The sequence below is a fragment of the Brachypodium distachyon genome, chromosome 1 (genome assembly GCF_000005505.3).
Source record: "Brachypodium distachyon strain Bd21 chromosome 1, Brachypodium_distachyon_v3.0, whole genome shotgun sequence".
Classification (NCBI taxonomy): domain Eukaryota; kingdom Viridiplantae; phylum Streptophyta; class Magnoliopsida; order Poales; family Poaceae; genus Brachypodium; species Brachypodium distachyon.
In genome coordinates this window covers 57082935-57100209 of record NC_016131.3, presented here as the reverse complement: position 1 = coordinate 57100209, position 17275 = coordinate 57082935, and positions in this window count along the sequence as shown.

Sequence of the window (17275 nt, the reverse complement as noted above, 5' to 3'; positions counted from 1 at the left end):
TATTTATTTTCGATCCGCGAGATAGTACGAACAACACATTTATCAATGACCTGCGCGCAGCCCTGTTGACTAGCTATAGATTAAGCTCATGATATTGCCTCTCCACTTCTTCGGAGCTCGCATCTTAAGGCTTTACCTGCAAGGATGTGTTTATATAACGAGGCTGCGACTACATTTTGTCTACGACTTTGATTACGAGGGGCCCAACACATCTACTCCGGCATCGGCTTTCTGATACTCACATCAGAGCGGCAACGACTGGCCGGGCTTCAATCCAGCTCCGTCTCAAATTCTCAATATGGTCGAACTAGTACTGGGTCTCTGCCATCAGCTCTGAAACAGCAGAATCTTTTTTTTTCCGATCTAGCTTATTGTCTTTAATTACAATCACTTGAATGGGAATTGTGGCTATGTTGGTTTACGTATGTAGATACCATGAGTTTGATTAAGCATATGTACGGCCCAATCAAGTGGAAAACCTCTCAGTAGTACCGAGCCAAATGCAGAGCATAAATCACTAGAAAACATACATGAAACACATGAGCTGCAGGATCCATGTGCAGTGCACATGAAACTAGTTGAGGGAAGAGAGAAAGGACGACAGACCAAAATGTTGCTAAACTGCGCTATAAATATTCGAATTTTGATATTAAGTAGGGTGTGGGTAAATCTAAATTGCCTGATTTTAAGAAAATAATTCTTAAATCTAAACTGATGTTTTAGAACCGTTGGATTATTATTTGGACGGCATCTCACTCTCCTCTTTCAATCGTTCCTTCCGAATCTTCAAGCACAAACATATCCAATGGCTGAGAAATCATTTTTTTTTTACGAAACAGCCGCAGCGAGCTATTTATTGCCAATAGAGAGTTGAAAGAATCAACCCGAGAGAGTACAAAGTGAAAACACTGAAAACAAACACGAGAGAGGGGGGAGACAAGTTTAAAACAAATGAAAACTCAAGGGACATCATCATCCCCCGATGTCAGTTCACCAATCCTAGCGCCTGCATGCCTCCACAAAGCGGCCTGATCCTTGATCAAGGCAAACACAGCTGGAAAACATACCGGTTTCTCTCCTTCCACGTCTCCCATAAAGTGAGCAAGAAGATGGATGCGAACGCATTGGCAGGAAGCTTGCCAAGGGGGTTGGTTGAAGCAATGCGGTCAGCCCACCACGCTCGGACAGAGGAGGTATCAGCCCAAGTGCTCGGATGGAAGAGCTGGAGTCTAGTCCAGCCGGCAATTGAGCCCCAGATGGACCTAGCGAAGCTACAATCAGCAAGGATGTGGATCGCCGTCTCCTCAGAGTTGTGACAAAACGGGCACCACTTGTCGTTGGGGATGTTCTTACGAGTGAGGATATCCGCAGTAGGAACTCTACCATGGGCCGCCAACTACCCGAAGAACCTGCATTTTTCCGGCGCCCACACTTTCCAAAACAAGCGGTCGAAAGGAACTCGGACAAGGCCCTGAAATTGTGCAAGATAGGCACTCCGAGCGGTGTAGCAGCCACTGGCCGTGAGATTCCAGGTGATACTGTCGTCACCCACAGAGAGGGCAGGAGCCAAATCAATGAGAGTGAAAAGACGAACGAACCGGCTGATGTTAGAAGGTTTCACGCCGTGAGCAATGTCCAAGATCCACTTGTGCTGCCATCGCGCATTGCGGACACAACGATTTTTGCGCGAGCCAACGAGAACAGGTCTGCGGCGATGTCCTTGGGACGTTGATGATCAAGCCAGGCATCATTCCAGAAGTTTGTGAAGAGACCGTCTTGCACAGTGATGGATGTTGCAGCAGCAAAAAGACACATGTCTTCATCACTAAGGGGAGAAGCCACGATAGCCCAAGGTTTTTCAGGTTTAGTCCAGCGCAACCACTCCCATCGCAGGCGAAGGGCACGGCCGAACTTGTCAATGTCAAGAATGCCGAGACCACCCTAACATTTAGGAGAGCAGACCGTAGGCCACCGAACAAGGTAGCTGCTGCCACCACAGCTAAGCTCGCCCTGCCATAGCCAACCTCTGAGATACTTCTCAATTCGTTCACGCAGCCAAGTAGGGAATTCAAACACAGTGAAGTGAAAGGTAGAGAGCGCAGAGAGCACCGACTTGAGAATGACAATTCTGCCGCCTTTGCTAAGCAGCTTGGTCTTGTAGCCAGCAAGCCTGTGTTCAATTTTCTCTAGTAAAGGCTGGAACAGGAGCTTTCTAGGCTTAGTCAAAGAGAGGGGCAGTCCCAGATAACGAGTAGGAAAATTGGCCAGTGGCGCCTGGAAGCAGTTGGTAATGGTGGCGATATCGAGTCCAGTGCAGCGACTAGGGAAGATTGAGCTCTTGTCGGGGTTGATTTGGAGGCCTGAAATGTTGCCGAAAGCATCAAGGATAGCAAGGAGGCATTGAAGATCTTCCCGTCTCGGGTGGATGAACACCGCGACGTCATCAGCAAAGAGGGAAACCCGAATGCGGTTCACGGCGTGTGGCAGGCCGAGCAGAAGACCCTGCTCCGTGGCCATGTCCAGCAGCCGCACGAGCGGTTCGATGGTAATGTTAAAAAGATATGGTGAGAGCGAATCACCTTGTCGGAGACCCCTCCGGTGCTGGAAACTCGCACCCGCCAAACCATTGCAGAGCACTCTGGAGCTCGACGTGCCAAAAAGGGAGGAGAGCCAGCTGATGAAATTAACTCCGAAGCCTCTGGCCCGCAGGTTTTGAATGAGACATGGCCACGAAACTGAATCGAAAGCTTTAGCAAAATCGAGCTTGATGAAAAGCATGGGAGTTCTGGATTTGTGGAAACGCCGGGCTAAATTTTGGACGAACATGAAGTTGTCTTGTAAGCATCTGGATTTAATGAAGGCACTCTGACAAGCAGAAATGAGTTCATCCATTTTAGGCGCAAACCGGATAGACAGAATTTTGGCGACAATCTTCGCAATGCTGTGAATTAAGCTTATAGGCCGAAAGTCACTGATTGTGTTAGCTGTATCAGTTTTAGGAAGAAGGATGATTGAGGCCGTGTTGAGGCAGTCAAAGCTCGAAGCACCAGCTCTGAAGAAGCTCTGAACGGCCGAGAAAACACTGGCACTGATGATCTCCCAGCAGTGTTTAAAGAAGTGACCAGAGAATCCATCCGGCCCCGGCGCCTTGTCCGCAGGCAAGGCCCGAACAGCGGCCTGCACCTCTTGCATCGAGATAGGAAGGTCCAGCGAAGTGAGATCCAACCGCTGAAGATTAAGGGACTGCCAATCGAAGGTGACATTGAGACTAGAAGGAGTACCAAGAGCAGTCACAAAATGATCGCGAAGCGCAGCCGCTTTATCCTCCTGGGAAGTGCAAATACCGTGGCTGGTGTTGAGAAATCTGATCAAATTTTTACGGCGTCTGGAGCTGGCTTTGATGTGGAAGAAACGGGTGTTTGCATCGCCGGCCTTAAGCCAACACACGCGGGAGCGCTGACGCTAGCGGATGCGATCGATGGCGGCCAAGCCAAGAACACGGAGCTTGAGCTCCTTGCGTAGGGCAGTCTCGTCAGGGGTGAGCGGCCGATGATCCATGGCCAGATCCAAATTAGCGATGATGTTTAAGGAAAGCTCCATCTGCAGCGCAATGCCACCGAGATTGCGGGTACACCAGGACCGGAGATCACGGGCAAGACGCCGCAGCCTGACATTGAGAGCAATGGCCGGGTGCCTGGAGCGGACAGGTTTGTTCCAAGACACCAGCACCTGTTCCCGAAACCCCTCCAGCAAAGTCCAGTGATTTTCAAAACGGAAAGTGCGTGCACGTTTGGGGACATCAGCTGGGCAGAGGAGCAAAGGGCAATGATCGGACATCGAGGAGGCGAGAGGAATTAACTGGTAGTTAGCAAAAGACTGCGACCAGCCTAAATTACAGAGGGCGCGATTCAGACGCACCAAGGTGGGAGGGGATTGCTCATTTGACCACGTGTATCTTCTGTCCACCAGAGGGATGTCAATCAGCTCCCCAAAATTAACCACATCCCGGAATGACCGCAGAAGACGACGATTAACGGCCGAGTTGTTCTTGTCGACAGCGGACAAAATGACATTGAAGTCACCGAGAATGAGCCATTTGTAGTCAGCAGCCGGCTTGAGACTGCGGATCTCAGCAAAGAAATGGGGTTTGAGGTCGTCATCACAGGGGCCGTACACGTTCGTGAGAAGCCAGGTGGTGGAGTTACAGCAGACCCTGACCGAGATAGAATAATCGAGGATCACAGCGTCAAGCACATTGATGTTAATTCTGGTGGAGTCCCATAAGATCATAAGGCCACCCCGGGTGCCAAGAGCGCTTTTGTAAACCCACCCAGGCAGTCTACCGCCAGAGATCTCATTAGCAATGAAATTGTCGACCATAGCCAGCTTAGTTTCCTGTAAACAGTATCGAACAGTTGGCCGAGGCAACCAGACAGCTGAGCACACGTCTGCGTGCAGGGGCATTGAGCCCACGCACGTTCCAGCACAGAATTTTAAGATTGTCATCCATTAATCAACCCAAGTAGCAACCACATCATATACTGGACCAGAGCTGAAAACGACACAACTGGGGGCAAGAACTGTACTGAACTGAAAACTGAAAAGTACCATCGCAACAGCAGCACTGAACTGAAACTAGGAGCACTCCATCTGAACACAAAGATCAACACACTAATCTGAAACTGGGGACTACAAGGTACATGCTGAGACGAGCTAGCTAGAGGAACAGGAACAGCACTAAACAGAGTAGCACAGCACTAAACAAGGCACTCATCTTGTTCACGGCGACAGCATCAGGGTCGAGATCCTTGGCATAGGACGCCGCCTCGCCAAACGACTCAAGGAGCTTCGCTTCAGCACGCTTGGCAATAGGGATCTTGCAGGACTTGTTCTTCTCGCCGAGACGCCCGCTCCTTCGAACAGCAATGGCAGGAGTAGGTGTGGCTGGGGGGTTGTTCAGCAGCGAGGCCTGGCTCACCCTGGTGACCTGAGAAAGGAGAGCATCAACATCTGCAGTAGCAATAGTAGTCACAGCAGCAGGAGCAGACGGCAGGATCTCTGAATGAATAGCAGCAGGAGCATCAAGCAGGAGCGGAGCTGTCGGGGGCGGGCGAGGAGCTAGAGCAGCCTCAAGGCACATCGGATCAGCGGAAACAATAACTGAAAGGGGCTGGCGGCAGCGGAGCACACAGGACAGCAGCATCCGCTACAACAGCAGGGACCGAAGTAGCTGGGAGCAGCACGCGCGGCACAGCAATCTCACAGAAAGCATGTGGTCGGAGGCAGGCGTGATGAGAGACGCGGCAGAGAACAAGTCAGCGACCAGGTCCACATCAGACATATCAGGAAGCAGCTGCAGCGGCGAAACAGGGGAGGGCGGGGCATCGAGCAGGCGTCGAGGGGGAGTTCTGGAACGGGAACGCCTGAAGGAGAAGCCAGCAGAGGCACAGCGCCGGCGGTGATGACGATCAGGCGAGGGGGGCCGCGGTCGTTGCGTCGGCGGCCAAACCAGCCACGCCAGCGACCACCACTGCCTCGTTGTCGTCGTCGTCGTTCCGGCGGGGGCCGATGCGGGAGTGGATGGTAGCCGGCGCATGTCGGGGAGGCGGCGGGGTCTCGCCGTCCAGGAAGCCGAAGGTCCAGGAGAACTGCGTGCGCTTGGGGTACTCCTCAGTCCGGCGAGAGAACATTGGAGAACATTGGAGGCTGAGGTGGATAAGTAGACGGCGCCTCTGTCCCTCGCGGCTGGTTCCCGCCCCGGGCGAATCCGGCAAGCAACCAGGCGGGGGGATGGCAATGCAGTCCTCAGCCGAGTCCATGGCTGACTGGAAGTGCTCCTTGGGGATAGATTTGGAGTAGAAGGTACTTCGTTAGTTCTACCTTCTACCTTATCTCTAATTGTAACCAAACTGTATCTCTAACAAGGTCGACTCAGTTGTCCGAAAGCAAGCAGAATGGAAACCCAAAAGGAAACAAGTTGTTTTTGAACTAGTACTCCTCTTACAGCTTGCGACGAATTGCATCACCGGATTCTATTGCGTTTCATTCACATGCTAGCTTTACTTTCCATGTAGGCTTTTGTATTTCTGGTGCCCCCAACTCCCATATGTATAGTCCCTTTATTCTCTATAGGTTTCTTACACGTGTGCATATGCTTCACATGTAAACCACTGAAACAGATGCATGATATGTTTGGACTATGTAGCATTCGCTCTCGATCCATGAGGCTCAAAGTGAGGAATAGCTTGTAGTCGCACGAGGTATATATGATACTTGAAAATGTACGCACAAGCATGAGTGCCGGTCGGGACAATGAATATGTTGGGTGGATATAAATTAATGCCAATTGATTATGGATGGCAATGGGTACCCGAAACCCGATTACCCGACGGGTCTAGACCCGATTAGATGCGGGTCTGGGAAAAATAAAAACCCGCGGGTCTGCAAACGGGGGAAATCCTGGACCCGTCGGGTCTGGCAGGTCCGGGTCTGGGAGAGCAGAACCCGAACCCGGAAACCCGTAAACCCGGTTCGTAATAGAGACCCCACGTGTCAGTATATGCATCCGGCCCAGTCAAATCCGGCGGTCCGGCCCAGTTCTGATCGGGAGGCCCAATTCGTGTGAAAACCCTAACCGAACTCCTCCACTCGACCACTCGGCACTCCTCCTCGGCTCCTCCCACGCCGCCACCGCGCCACGGGCGGACGGGCCACGCTGCCACGGGCCCCCGCCGCCCCGGGCCGCGCCGCCAGCCCCGCGGCCCACGCCGGCCCCCGCTCCTCTGCCTCTCGTCTCTCTTCTCTCCGGCGGCCGGCTCCCCATCTCCGGATCCCCATCCGCCTCCGCCCAGCCGGCTCGCCAAGTCGCCATGGACACCATGGATTTCGATGCCATGGGGAGTGAGACCGGCGAGCACGAGGATGAAGACCTGGGGAGCACTCCGACGGTGAGCCTTTCACCGGAGCCGGCGGAGCACCGCAAGGAGGCTGTCACCCCGACCTCGAGCAACTCCCCATCGACGATCCCGAGTAGCTCCCTGCCGCTGGTTCCACCTCCAGCCTCTGGATCCGGCCGGTTGGGGTATCTTCTCGGTATACCTCCAAGCTCGAGCACGCGGCCTGTGGGCGTCTCCAACTCAGGGTCTTCGCGTGCGAGGGCGGCAGCGAGGGCCAAAGCCATGAGCCGACGACCCAAGCCACGACCACCCAGTCCCAGCCCACTTGGTGCTGCTGGCCGCGGCGCTGGGTCTTCCGCCGGCCGCCGTGGCACTCAAGATAATTCCTTCGCTGGCGGTAGCGCCGCGACATCCAAACGCAACGCTACATACAAGGGGGGCAAGTCGCCAATGTGAGATATTCTTTCTGTTCTCGGTGTATTTGTTTTGCACACATATATAATTTTGTATTTGTTTTGTACTTTTGTTCATTGACAAGTGTTAGAAGCTGCAACAGCCAAGCTTCAGGAGATGATCCCTCTGAATCTGTCAATGAAGAACGTGTGGTCATTTCAGATGAAGATGGGGATGAGGATGATGTGGAGGAGTTACCTCAAACATTCAAGCGCAGATTAACTTCTAAGTGTTGGAAGGAGATGGTAAAAAAGAACATAAATGGAGAGTGGAAGGCTATTTGCAATTACTGTAACAAGCATCTTAGTGCATCGTCGAGCAGTGGCACTAAACACTTGAATGACCATCTAAAGATATGTGTGCAAAAGATGTTGAAGACAAAGGGGGGCAAAACCTTGAGCCAACCCACATTGAGGATGAATTCTAAAGAGGATGGGAAGGTGGCTGTGGAGAACTACATTTTTGATCAAGAGATGGCAAGAGAAGAGCTTGGTAACATGCTGGTTTTGCATGACTACCCGCTGTCCATGGTGGATCATGCTGGTTTTAGAAAATTTGTTGGTGCACTACAGCCCCTATTCAAGCTACATACAAGAAATACCATTAGGTAATACAAGCTACCACTATTTCCTCTTTGTTCACAAGCTGATTTATGTTCTTTGACAATCTAATATCTTTTGTAGAAAGGATATTGTGGAGAGGTACAACTTTGAAAAAAAAGAAGGCCATTGAGTACATGACTATGCAGCAATCAAGGGTTGCTGTTACAACTGATATGTGGACAGCCGAGAACCAAAAGAAGGGCTACATGGCTGTTACAGCCTATTTTGTTGATGAATCTTGGAGGCTTAGGAGTATTCTCATGAGGTATAGATATTGTTGATTAAATCTGCCATTCTCTCAAATCTGCCCACTCTCTCAAATCTGCCCACTCTAAATGCTATCTTTGTATGCACATTGTAGGTTTATTTATGTGCCAGCACCACATAATGCAGAAGTTATAGCTGAACAACTACATGAGTCCTTGGTGGAATGGAACCTTGATGAGAAATTGATGAGTGTGATCGTTGACAACTGCACATCAAATGACAAGGCAATTGATTTGCTAGTGGAGAAGCTCGGTCCATCTAAGCTGCTGTTGCAAGGTACAATGTTTCACATGAGATGTTGTGCTCATATTTTGAACTTGATAGTAAAGGATGGCTTAGATGCGATGAAATCTGCTGTAGAAAACATTAGAGAAAGTGTAGCATATTGGACTGCCACGCCAAAAAGAGTGGAAAAGTTTGAAGAGATAGCTAAGTTTAAGAAAGTAAAAATTACAAAGAAGTTAAGACTTGATTGCAAGACTAGGTGGAATTCATGTTTCATTATGCTTGAAATAGCTGTCCCTTATAGAGCTGTGTTTGAAAGAGCCAAACAAGTTGACAAGCAATATGTGAATCTACCTAGTCCGGAAGAATGGGAGTTTGCTGCAGATATGGTAGAGAAGCTTAGATTGTTCTATGATATAAGTAAGCTATTCTCTGGACAAGATTATGTGACTGCGAATGTATACTTTCCTAAGCTATGTGAAATTAAGATGAAAATTAGGAAGTGGGCAGCCTCTAGTAATCCAGTGATAATGGCAATGACAAAAAGCATGGCAGAAAAATTTGACAAGTATTGGACAGATATCCAAGGACTGATGGGCATAGCTACAATCCTAGATCCTAGGTGTAAGAAGCAAATGTTAATGGCATGTTATTCCGGTCTCCGTGATATCAAAGATCCATCATCTTATGGCTGTACCGAAAAGGTTGATGGAGTAGTTGCTAATCTCCATAGATTGTTAGAGGAGTATGAAGTGGATCTAGAGGAATATCAATCAACTGATGATTGCTCTTTGTCTGCAACGGAAGTTCCTGCAATTATGAATTTCTTCCATGACATCGTTTCACAACAAAGACCTGCAGTAGCTAGGCTTCAAGGAGAGATAGAACAGTATTTGAATGATGCATTAGTGCCTTATACTGAAAAGTTCAATGTGTTGGATTGGTGAAAAGTAGCTGGCACACGATATCCAACCTTAAGGAAAGTAGCAAAAGATGTGTTTGCTATTCCGATTACAACCGTTGCTTCTGAATCTGCCTTTAGTACAAGTGGCAGAATTGTTAATGAACATCGGAGCCGCCTCACTTCTCATATCCTTGAGGTATTGATGTGCTCTCAAGATTGGCTTCGAAACAAACTTAAAGGTGAGCAAATAGTGCATTTATTTAACAATTTTATTCACTTTCATGTTACTAATAGTTGTCTTTTTAAATGTGTATAATTTGTTCTTTGTAGATACTCATACAAGTGAAGCTAGCTTCTGGACTTGTCTTCAAGACATCCAAGAAGGAAATCAGATTATTAAGTAGTTATAAATTGTTCTTTCACTTTACTAGCATTTTTTTTTGCTATGAAGTAGTTATAAATGTACTTATGTTTTGCTTGAACTAGGACTAAGCAATTTGAGTTGCGAGACCATTGATGCACTGCTGTTGGAGGCTTCAAGAATCAAGAATTCAAGATGTTGAAACTGAAGATTGCTGCTGTGTAACCTATGTTCTTTGATGGCTGAAAACTGTTTGCTTTGCTATATTTGTGTAATGTCTGAAGTCTGAAGTTTTGAATTTGTATAGATGCACGGTTGATTGAACATTTGAACCTGATGGATGAACTTATTATGCATGTGTCTTTGCACTTTGCTGTTATGCACCAGATGGATGAACTTGTTATGCATGTATCTTTGCACTTTGCAATTATGCACTTCGGTTTTATAATTGTGTTTTGCTGTATACAATATTACCAATTTACCATTGCTGTAATGCTGTTGGCCTGCTGTTTATTTGTGTGAAACGGGTCGGGTTTACCCGCGGGTACCCGAGACCCGTCTCGGGTCCGGGTCTGAGAAATTTTTAGACCCGGGTCTGGGTTCAGGTCACGGGGCGGGCGGCCGGGTCCGGGTCTGGTATGGCCTGACCCGGCCCCGAACCCGGCGGGTGCCATCCGGACAATTGATATGGTGTATACATGCACCTGTCATAAGCAATTTTGCGAATGTGAACATGGTTTTTCAGTTAGGAAAATTTTAACCATTAATTTATTTAGAATATGTTCTCTTCAGGTAAGAAAAAACAGGATAAAATTACACGGAACAACCATTTTTGGAATTTTGACCATTAAACAGTATTGGACTAGCTAGTCAAAGGAATGGTGGTGATTTAAGACCTGTAGAATTGCCTTATCCTGCCCCTCCTCAACCTAAGAGAAATGAAAGAAAAAGGAGTTCCATTGCCGCTCAAAGGTGAGAGAAACTAACCTAGTAACACTGTTTCGGCGGCCGAACGACCGAGCAAGCACGCTCAAGTGCACACCTAATGTAGGGTTAAGAGGATCTATATAACAAGACTACAACATAAGGAACATCGTCTGATCCAGAAACAAGAGCACCCAAGCCTAAGGTGACCACCTGGCATATCTCATTTTCGACATACACGATCACCCCAACCATGAAAATTCACTTGTGCCGACTTCTCTCCATCCGGAAAGCGTTGATCCTTGGCATCGACAAAGGTCCTCAACCAAGGAGACCCCAACACAACTGTCAGGAGCCACACGATTATACATTAACCTCCTAACTATCCGTCGATAGATCAGCGCAAGTGAACCCCAACGCCACTAGGTCTACCTGTGCCTTCCGGTTGATGTCCGCCAAGACGCGAATCGCCTCGATCATCTGAACGATTTCTTGTACATCTCCAAGTATGCCTTCACCTCTTCTTTGTGCTCTCCTCGGAGTCCCCCTCTTTTTCTTTTCCATTTGACATTTCTCCATGAGCCTCGGCTAGCCTAAGCTCAGCAGGCTTGGCCGCTTGAACAGTTCAACCCTGGTTTTTCTAATCCAACCGTCCATTAACACCGCACGATACGAGGGGTAGCGACCACCTCGATTTGCTTGGGCACGGGAGCCCAAACGCTGGAATGTGCGAGTACATAAACCTGTTGATGACACCTCCTGGATTTCAGAAGTAAGAGTGGCAAATATTTTACCAGGTGTCTAACAATTCTACGCTATATTTTGTTGTCCCGGTGCCTCCAACTCCGATTATTCTTGTAGATACAAATAGTACGAACACACCACATTCATCAAAGACTTGCAGCCTTGGTGACTAGCAATCAATCTAAGCTCATGGTATTGCCTCTCCGCTTCTTCAGAGCTGGTATCGGAAGTTTTTTTTTTTAGGAACACGGTACAAACGCAGACGCTCACAACACGCGCGTACACTCACCCCTATGAACGCACACATGTACACCCTACCCCTATGAGCACCTCTGAAAAACTGAGCCGGCAGATCTTGAGAGATTGAGGAAGTCACCGCTGGCGCTTCGTTGTTGACGGGTACGTCACCTACCACTGAAAGAATAGCGCCGGTTAAATCCTAAAATAATCCAGAGAATGTGACACCCATATGTCAAGTCTATGACTTGAAACTGAGTGGGCTGGTTCTAGCCCAAGGAACCACGCCACGCTCAGTTCACGGTATTGGAAGGGTTTAGCTGCAAGACTACGTGTTTATATAACAAGGCTGTACATGACTATATTTTGTCTACGACTGTTTACGTGGGACCAACACATGTACTCCAGTTTACACTTCTGCCATAATTGTTTTCCTGAGATCAATAACACTCCTAGCAGCCAGCTCCAACTCCATATGGTCCAACCTGGTCTCTGCCGACTGCCATGAGCTCTGGAGCAGGGGAAAAGAGCAATGCATGCAACAGCGGCAGTGTATGTTGCTTGGCATCTGTGGAAATATAGAAGGGTTAATTAGATATGATCTTCGCCTTTTTGAGGCGGCGGCAGAATAGAGTTTTTGTTCTGTTCTTTTAGTTTGTTTTATTTATTTTTGATTTTTCCCGTTCAGTTGTCCTCTGTAAAGACTTTCCGTCTACTTAATTAAAAAAGCAGAGCATATGCTGATTCGTCAAAAAAATAATTAAATATGTTTCTTGCCATGTGTGCTCCTCTTGATATGGCGTCCTCTAGTAGTATAATTTTACACCTGTTAAAACAAAGATAGGAGAGATTTATGTACTCACTCCAATTGCAATTAATTGTCGAAATATTACTTGTCTTAAATTTGCCTAAATATGGATGTATTTATGTTTAAAAAGCGTCTAGCTATATTCGAAGAGAGAAAGGAAGACAGCCCAAAATCTTGCTAAAATGCACTATATTCGAAGTATGATATTCAGTAACTATCTCACGATTTCTTTTACCTCGATGGTCTGTCCGAAGCTCGCATATGGGAACTGGCTGGGCATGGGTACGCTTATATACAGCTTTGATGTGGAGCTACCTTTTTTGCATAACTTTGATAAAGTGTGTACGCAGGAGTTAACATATTCAATTCTCTCTTTTTCAAAAAAAAGAAAAGAAAAGAAACCGCTACAATTTCTATATAATTCATATCTCTGGATTTCTTACAAATCGTTGTCATTATATCCTCCTACCTAGCAGTAGGTAGTGTGTTGTCTGGTTTTTCCCCTCAAAAAAGAAAAAGGATCGACGACCTAGGTGATCCGCGCATTTGCATGACTAGATTTGTTATAATTGTGTTGTTTTCGTGTAGTTATCAAATTAACTTTGAGATGTTGGTAGCCCTTTTCTAGTCATTTGTTTTAGGTCTTGGTGTCGTACAGTGCGATCAGCGGAGATGTGTGCATCACCTTGTGGATGTTCTCTCGGCTTGGTTTTCATTCCGTTATTTGAGTTCGATCTGTATGAAACCAAAACGCTCAAGCACAAATAAACATACAAACAAAGAGAGTTGTACTTCGTTAGGTTCATATATGCATGTAAAGAAGATGTGATCAAAGCCTAATTGTATTGTTTGGTATATTTGATCAGACCCTCATTAGGTATATATAGACCGAGGACAAAACAGATATAGACTTAGAGTACATAAGTACTGGGTTGGATCTACTTCTACCTTATCTCTAATTCTAACCAAATTGTATCTCTAACAAGGCAGACTCAAGTTGCCCAAAACAAAGCAGAATGGAAACAAAAAATGAAACAAGTTGTTTTCGAACCAGTCCTCCCATTACAACTTGCGAGGAGCTGCAGCACAGAGTTCTATTTCACTTCATTCACATGCCAGATTGATTTTCCATGGAGGTTTTTGTGTTTCTGGTGCCCCCAACTCCCATGTGTATAATCTATAGGTTCCTTAGACACGTGCATATGTTTCATATGTAAAGCAATGAAACAGATGCATAGTATGTTTGGACTATGTAGCATCCGCTCTCGATCCCTAGAGCTCAAAGTGAAGAATAGCTTGTAATCACACGAGGTATATATGATAGTTGAAAATGTACGCACAAGCATGAGTGATGGTCCGGACAATGAGTATGTTGGGATGATATAAATGCCAATCGATATGCTGTGTACCTGCACCTGTGTCCATAAGCAATTTTGCAGATGTCAGCCTGATTATTCAGTTAGTAAAATTTTGACCATTAATTTATTTAGAATATGTTCCATCAAGTAAGAAACATGATAAAGTTACACGGAACAACCACTTTTGGAATTTTGACCATTAAACAGTGCTCCGAGAATGGCCTTATCTTGTCGCTTAACCTATGAGAAATGAAAAAAAACAAGGAATTCTATTGGCGATCTCATTCTATTGGCGCTCAAAGGTGGGAGAGAAACTAGCCCAATAACACTGTTTCGGCCTGCACCAAAACTTACTATTAAATGGTTTTATGTTGGACTGCTGCAAGGGCGCACGTGACGGCCCAGGGCTCAACTCGTGATTGAAATCGCCGACGCCTCAGCGTGACGAGGGCCGTTTTGGCTGAGAGGGCCCATATCGCGGAGCAGGCAAGGACTCGCGACTCATGGCGAGGCGGAGTTGCCGGTGGCGGCGCGCCGGCGAACCTCCGGCGATTCCACTCGCTGCAGACCGGGCGATGGGTCCTCCTGGGAGCAGTAGAGCAGCCGACTTGCGGCAATAAATCCCCCTTTTCCAACAAGCAAGCCCTGAGAACTGAGAAACAGAGAGACGAATACGAGGAGGAATGCTGATTTCAGAAATTTGTGGATTCTGGGTTACTTTCCCTTCACATGATCCTGGGAACAGGACTCGCATCTCAAGTTTTGATGTCAATGAACAGGATCCAGTCAGAAAGGGATAGATATATTGCATGGGGGCCATGTCAACATTGGAACCATAATTTTCTGGCTACACAGATTGGAGGCATGCTTTGTTTGAGTGAAATACACCCGGAACTTGGTTTGTGTAAGATACAAGTCCTAAAGCCGGTTGATTCTTCGGCTTCTCCTTGCTCCACCGAGGCACAGCTTCTTTGTCCCTTCGTTCGGCGGGTTGTTCCGTGCGTCCGTAAGCCAGAGGTGTTGTCGTCGTTCTTTCGCTGACTGTAGGTCTGGTTGGTCCTGTTGGGCCGTTGTCAGAGAGCGGGGGTGCCATACACCCTACGAGTGAACTTCGAAACTAAGAATGACAAATATTTGACCAAGTGTCTAACAATTCTGCGCAATATTTTGTTTTCCCAATGCCTCCGACTCCTATTATATATCCTCGTAGATACAAATAGCACGAACGACACATTTATCAATTATCACTTCAGCCCTGGTGACTAGCAATCAATTTAAGTTATGGTAGTGCATCCTCGCTGCTTCAGAGCTGGTCTCTCGGAAGCTTTAGCTGCAAGGATACATGTTTATATAACGAGCATTATATAACAAGGCTGCGACTACATTTTGTCCACGACTTTTGATTACGAGGGACCCAACGGCCAAAACATGTACTCCAGTTTACACTTGTGCCATAATTGTATTCCTGAAATCAGTCCGCCGGTACTACATAGTTGTTGCAAGCCCGAGGATGGACACACGATGAAAGGTGCAAAATGTGTGCGATCAGGTGGTTGAGAGTGCAGCTCACCTGACTCACCATTGATGACAGCACTAGTTGAGGGAAGAAAGAAAGAAAGGAATACAGAGCAAAACTTGCTAACTTTAATGCGCTATATCCGAATTATGATATTCAGTAACTAGCTCACGATTCTTTTACCTGCCATTTTTTGTCTATCATATGGGAACTGGTTGTGGCATGGTACCTTTATAACAGCTTGGATGTGGAGTTACCTTTTGTGCATAACTTTGATAAAGTATGTATGTAGGACTTGACATATTTACTCTCGTTGAATTCTCCCTTTTTAACCAGTACAATACAATTTCTATCTAGCACAGATGACATATTGACATGGCAATATGGATGGACAACAACACATGTGGACGCACAGCTGCTCATGAAAAACGTTTTAACTTCTAATTATTCCAATAAAGTCTAGTTTTTCCCCTAAAAGGTAAATTTTTTTGAGTGACCAACTAGTCAATATACTTGAATTTGTGCCGTGGTTGTAAGTGAATTTGGACCTTCACGATGCATTATTTTAGGGGTTACTGGAAAGTGTGGAAATCTGGAAGAATTCCTTGACTGAGACATCAGGCCGAGTTAGATTCTACGGTGCTGCTTGTTGGGAAACTCGGAGCTCTTGTTTATAGTGATACTATTCCATTCACATTTATATATATGCAGGGTGTTGAAAAATTGGAAATAAAAAAAAGTCTTAGTGCAAATAGAAAAGAAGGAACAAAGTCTTAGTGCAAATAGAAATAAGGAACATATGCAATTCAAGTGTCCTGGAAATGACCAACCTCTTCGTTGTAATTCACACACGGCTTGACAACTGTGGCATGCCTTCCCTTGTTTCTATCTTGCCAATGGCAAGCCTCATCGGAGAAGAAAAATTATTTTTCAGTTGAACAATGAAAGAAACAGGTACCTCCTCCGCGGCTCAAGCTTCTAAAGGGCTCTTTTTACCGTATCACCTTCAGTACAACAATCTGGGCGTACAACTGTACATAAATGTATTTAAAACCGAGAATATAATCAGACATACACGAGGACCGTCCTTCGGTCCTTAAGCTAGCCAAAAAGTTTACTTCGAAAAAAGAAAGAGTGGCCACGTGAAATAGAGAGTTTAAGCCACTCTTAAAACATTCTGAAGATCATACAAGATTCTTAAACTAATCTTTTGTGATGACTCTTTTCTTCACTGAGAAAATGAAGTTTAGTGCTTCTGATGTCTCCAACTCCCAGAACATACAAATAAGGAAATTAACCAATCTTTTGTGACGATCTCTCCTCCCCAAACTCAGAAGGGTATGATGGACTTTTCACGTTTTTTCTTCTTCTTCCTCTCGCTCTCCAGTCGCCTACTCTTTTCTTCTTTCTGCCTCGTTGCTCTCTCGCAAGGTATCTGCTGCCTTAAAAACTGTTTGGACGATCCCTCCGGTGAGATTGTTTGGAATTGTGTCTTCTACGACGCCATGAAATTTCATCGCGATCCAGCAGCGAATCTCCGACCAATACCAAAATACCGAGTGCTGTTCGGATTTCTTGTGGTCGTGCGTGATAGTACATGTTCACATGTTTCCCGCTGTTTCGAGAAATGTTTCAAAGATCCCTTTAGTGAGATTGTGCGGAATTTTGTCTACCACGACAATGTGAAAATTGCATTGTGATCCAATGTTGGAATCTCCAGAAAACTTCAAAACACCAAATGTTGTTAATCTACCACCCGTAGTGAGGAGCTTTGGCTTCCATCCCTTTAGCTTGCTCGAAAATTTGTCGATAACAGGCCACAAATCTGCCTTGCGAAGATGACCAGTGGAGAGTGGCAGTCCAAGATAAGTTATTGGGAAATCTTTGCGAACAAGGCATTGGAAGTGTTCAGCCACCATCTGAGCTGCGTCATCACAGCAGCGGATCCACGTGATAGAGCCTTTTTTCAGATTAATGTGA